Here is a 6,000-nt window from a genome sequence, read left to right on the forward strand (position 1 = left end):
AAATCTTATGTTCTGTGTTTTATTTTCATATATGCTCTTCTAATTTATTTTATCTATTCTATTCTTAATTTTATCAAGTTATGTCCTGTTCTATTTTATTCTGTCCTGTTCTATTCTGTTGAAGTCTATTTTATCATTTTCTGTTCTATTGTATTTTAATATAACCTGTTCTATTCTAATATCTTACGTTCGGTTCGGTTCTATTTTATTTTGATATACCCTGTTCTATTCTGTATTATTTTATTCTGTTCTATGCTGTTCTATTCTAGTATATCATGTTTTGTTCTATTTTATTTTGTTCTGTTCTGTTCATTTCTTTTCTGTTCTAAAAATGTTATGTTCTGTTCTATTCTGTTTTATTTTCATATATGCTCTTATTGTTACGTTTATGAACTTTCTGTTCCCTTATTTGGTCTTCTTCCTGTTCTAGTTTTGTTAATTGATTATTCCCCACCTGTCTCCAGTTCCCTCATTACCTTCTGTGTGTTTAAATACCCGGTCTGTTCAGTTCTCCCTTGTCCGTGATTGAATGTGAATGTGTATTGTATTGTAACCTAACCTGAATGTGCATCTGAATGTTAATGCTGTGTATTGTATTGTATGTAACTTAACCTATTTGTGTCATATAGTATATTGTCTGTTATTCTCCTTCGTTTTCTTCAGTAAACTCCTCATTTTGGTCACTATCCTCCTCAAGCTCTTTAGTCTTTCGTTTAGCACACCCCTTAATTGTAACAGAATCACAGACAGTAAACAGTTTAGTTAGCAGCGTTTTTCTTTCTTTTTGGTTTGTTTTCTTCCCTCTCCCGGAATGGCCATTCCAGCAGTCCGTCTCCTGTGCCTGGAGCAACTGGACCGTTCGCTGGAGGACTATACCAGGGACTTTCTCGATCTGGCGTGCCTTACCCTCTTCCCCGACCGCTCGCTCTCTAAGTTCTTCTACACCGGCCTGAGCGAGCGGTGTAAGGCATGCCTGCCAGCGAACGGTCCCCGAGAGGATTTCGCCGCTTTCGTGGAGTGGGTGCTGGAGAAAAATGGATCTTCATGGACCATCTGCACCACCGAAGAGGATATCTCCAGCCACACTCCTGACCCAGAGACCAGCCAGCCACCATCAAGCCGCACGGAGCCAGAGCCCACCGCAGCCGCAGAGCCGGAGCCAATCACCGACAGGGTGCAGGACGTCGAGAGCGCGACTGACCAGGTGCGTGAGCCGGCAACACCGTGCGTCGTGGGAGTCTTAGTGGAGATGGATGGCGTGGAGGAACGCCCTGCCCACACTTCCTCATCTGAGGGTGAGCTGTTTTCGGTCTCGGGAAATTATATGGAGCAACTATTGGATCTTATGGACTGGTCTATGGAGGTATGCCCTGAATTTTCTGTTTCTCCGCTGGTTCCATCCAGCCCTGATCCCCTTGTATACCCTCTCAGTCTCCCACTCCTGCCTCCTCAAGTCAGTTCCTCTGCTCCATCTCTGCTGGTTCCGCCCAGCACTAAGTTTTCTGTTTCTCCGCTGGTTCTGCCCAGCTCTGAATTTCCTGTGTTCCCTCCCAGCCTCCCTCTCCTACCTCCTCCTAGACCTGCCAGTCCCTCTGCTCCACTTCCGCTGGTTCCGCCCAGCTCTAAACTTCCTGTGTCTCTGCTGGTTCCACCCAGCTCTGAATTTCCTGTGTCTCCGCTGGTTCCACCCAGCCTTGAATCTCCTGTGTCTCCTCTCCTCTCTCCTCCTCCTAGACCAGCCAGTTCCTCGACGTCATCTCTGCTGGTGCCAGTCAGTCCCGCAGCTCACCCTCAGTCTGAGCCATCTGGGCGCAATGGTTCGCCGCTGGACTACCAGTCTCCAGCTCCGCCTTGGCGTGTTAAGGCCCTGTCTCCCCCTCCAGCCTCCGAGCCCTGGACTCCTCCTCGGTCCTTCGACCCAGCGGCTCCGCCTTGGCTCTTAGCTCCCTCGTCTCCACCGTGGCCTGGCATCCCACCTACTCCACCGGGCTCCCTCATCCCTCCGGCTCCACCTTGGTCAGTCGTCGACCATCCGCCGCCTCGGGACTCCACTCCTCTGGCTTCACCTCATCACTCCATCCCTCCGGCTCTGTCAGGCTCCTCCTTCCCTCTGGTTCCACCTCCATCCTCAGTCACTCCGGCTCCACAGTGGTCTTCCAGGACCCCGCCTCCGCCTTGGTCGCCTGAGCCTTCTGCTCCACCTAGGCCCTCCAGACCCTCGACGTCACCCTGGCTCTGCGACTGTGCTGCTCCATCTTGGGCTCCTCACCCACCGGTGCAGTCTCCGCCTGTCGGCCCCCTGGTGTCGTCGGGCCATTCTCCGCCATGGCTCCTCCCGCCGTCGACTCCACCATGGATCTCCGTCCTGGCTGGTCTCCGGAGGACCATCTGGCTCCTCCTGCTCCGGGCTGCTCCTCCCTCCATCCACTCTGCCCTGGTCCCTACCTCCATGCTCCCTCTTCACCGACCCTTGCCTGCTCCTCACCCGCGTCCAGAACCCCCACCCTCCCTCCGCTGGTATTCCTCTTGCGGTGCGAGGATGCACCGTTTCGGGAGGGGGCGAACTGTTACGTTTATGAACTTTCTGTTCCCTTATTTGGTCTTCTTCCTGTTCTAGTTTTGTTAATTGATTATTCCCCACCTGTCTCCAGTTCCCTCATTACCTTCTGTGTGTTTATATACCCGGTCTGTTCAGTTCTCCCTTGTCCGTGATTGAATGTGAATGTGTATTGTATTGTAACCTAACCTGAATGTGCATCTGAATGTTAATGCTGTGTATTGTATTGTATGTAACTTAACCTATTTGTGTCATATAGTATATTGTCTGTTATTCTCCTTCGTTTTCTTCAGTAAACTCCTCATTTTGGTCACTATCCTCCTCAAGCTCTTTAGTTTTTCGTTTAGCACACCCCTTAATTGTAACACTTATATGCTGTTATGTCCTGTTCTCATTTAATCTGTTTTGTTCCATTCTATTCTAATATCTCATATTCCATTTTGTTCTATTTTATTTTTTATATATTCTGTTCTGTTTTGTTTTGATAGGATATATCCTATTATATCTTCTATATACATATATATTTTTTGTATTACATATTCTATATATATATTCTGTTTTGCTTGCGGTTCTATACAGCTCACTGTTCAACAAAGCCCTTCCATTCTATTCTATTCATTTTTTACATTCTGTTCTATTTTATTTTGATTTATCCTGTTCTGTTTTGTTCTACTCTTTTTTTTTAAATCATATTATGTCCTGTTCTGTTCTGTTCTATTCTATTCCGTTCTATTCTATTTTAATATGTCCGGTTCTGTTTTATTTTGCTCTGTAAATTTTTGTTGTACTTTATTTTATCCTGTTGTGTCCTATTTTATTCCATTCTATTCTAAACCCTTATGTTCTATTCTATTCTGTTTATGTATATCCTCTTCTATTATATTTTATTCTGTCATGTCCTGTTCTATTTAATTCTATTCTATTCTAATATATAATTTGTTCTGTTCTATTCTCCTTTATTTTGATATATCATGTTCTATTCTATTCTAAATCACGACTCTCCCTTCGATCAAACGAGATGCAATCCAACACCACTTCAAATGAGCTGTGTGTTCGTTTAGAATCCAGATATTCCTGTTAAAGTGCAGAAATATAATCTAGTGTGGGTTGAGATGTTTGTGTAAGAGGCATCCAGCTGTCACATGATCCACTGTTACTATCATCTGAGTCTGTTATTACAGACCCTGCAGCGATTAATGATTGAGGACGATTAAAGCCGCCGACGGTGTTCAGTGGAGTTTTGAACAGGCCGTGATTATATCAGGTGACCTTTGGCTTCGAGCACAATTAGTGATACGCTTTACCACGCCGTTTGTTCCCTTCAGAGCAATCCGGCTGCTTTCAGTCCAAGGCTTTTCCAGGAACTTTTCCTGAATGGGAGAACGACTCCCAGCAGGACGCTGGATGAGCGGTTGGTTATCAGCGCTGCTTTCTGGCATCTTCATTGGCATTTCCCTTTGCTGATAGCGGCTCTGTTTGCAGCGCGACCTCCAAAGATTCCCATAGCGTGCTAACAGTCTATACCAAAGTTCCTCTTTATAATATGCGTGTGACTAAGATCAATAAACAGCGCCCTCTCCCCTCCAGAGGAAGCTGTTATGCAAGGCTGCATGGTTACGTGCCTCTCTGTCTCTCCCCTTTTCTCTTTCTCTTTCCTTCTTTCATTCTCAGCACAGGAAATTCCCCACAACATGAAGTCGAGTGCGTCCCAGCGTGCCGGTGAGGGCAGAAGATATCGATTGAGAAGCCGGTTTACCTTTTTTTTTGGTGTAATCTCTTCCCTCGCGGGCCGCCGGCCAACAGCTAATGCACAAATTACACAGGGGCCGAGGTGCAGACGGACAGGGGCAGGGCAGCTCTTTTCACACGCAATGTTCGGCTCCGCTGCTCGCTCCAGGTCCTGCATACAAAAGGACAAAAGAGTCTGAGGTTGGGTCTGGCTCTTATACAGGGCCTCACGGCTTCAGAAACGCGCCCATCTGATCTGGCACTGACCTTTATGAGAGATGCTGAATTTGAAGGATGCAAAGAGGCGTTTAACATTAGAATATGCACGCTTTCAAAAGTGCAGACACTAGAACTTGATCATTTATTTACACCATCGTTTAAAGGTTTGGGGTCAGAATTGGTATTAAGTATTTAAATAATTGAATGCTGTTATCCATCAAGGATGCATTGCATTGACCAAAAGTGATATTTCTTTCTGATCAGACCTTCTGTTGAGATACACCCAGTTATATTAGTTCCCTGTTGTTGATTTATTATCATTAAGATAATAACATCATTTTAATTAATCATTTGAATGGTTTTATTTGTATATTTTCCATAACTTCTAGTTTAAAATTTAGTATTTTGCTTACGGTTTCTTTGTGCTTGAAACCAGTAAACAACGTTTGGGGGGAAATTTTGTTGTTATTTATAGAAGTTATAGTTTTGCAGAAATATAAATACATTTTTATAAATATATAAGTATTTTTTTGTTGTTTTAGTACATAAAGTTAGACTAAGTAAAAAAATCACATTATATTAGTTAATTTTTAGCTAAGTAATAATATATATATTTAAGTATTTTTTTATATATTTTATTTTATTAACTGTAATAACCAAAATGTTTTAAATAAACTGTTCTTTTGAACTTTTTATTCATCTGTAAATGCAAAAAAATTTAAACGTATCAAAATAATATTGTGCAGCACGACTGTGTTCAACATTGATAATAATCAGAAATGTTTCTCGAGCAGTAAATCATCATATTATTCTGATTTCTGAAGATCATGTGACACTGAAGACTGGAGGAATGATGCTGAAAATACAGCGGAGCATCACAGAAATAAATTACACTTTAACAGAGATTCACACAGAAAACAGCTGTTTTATATTGTAATAATGTTTCACAATTTTTACAGTATTTTTGATCAAATAAATGCAGCCTTGCATGGTGAGCAGAAGAAACTTTTGCTTTTAACAGGGTTATAAATAAGTCAAATATAAAAGAGTCTTTCGGCTCTTTTGTCTTTGACCAAAAAATATATATTTAACATGACCCCGTTAATGATTTAATCATTCAAGTCTTCGATAATCTTTTGAAGCGAGTATTTTAATGTGTAGTGTTTTGCCTCATAGAGCTCCATTGCACACACACACACACATCGACTAAACAAACTTCCTTCTGTTTGAAAGCTGAATATTTCTGATAACAGATTCATTACAGAGAGACTGTGGAATATCCCTCGAAATTCTTCCGTTTTGGAGCCTGTGTGAGCTCATAAACGCACTCTCCTGCCCTCTCTTCACACGCCGGTAGTTCTGCACACGCATCTCTCCGTTTCAAAAGCTGGAAGTTTACTTCAGGTGTTGTTTTGCCCTTGCCCTAATATTCCTGTCGCTTCCTTCCTGTTCTTGATTGGCTTGATTCGCTGTCATGTGGGTGTTGTTCTTGGCTG

Source organism: Carassius carassius, chromosome 13 (assembly GCF_963082965.1).
Source record: "Carassius carassius chromosome 13, fCarCar2.1, whole genome shotgun sequence".
Classification (NCBI taxonomy): domain Eukaryota; kingdom Metazoa; phylum Chordata; class Actinopteri; order Cypriniformes; family Cyprinidae; genus Carassius; species Carassius carassius.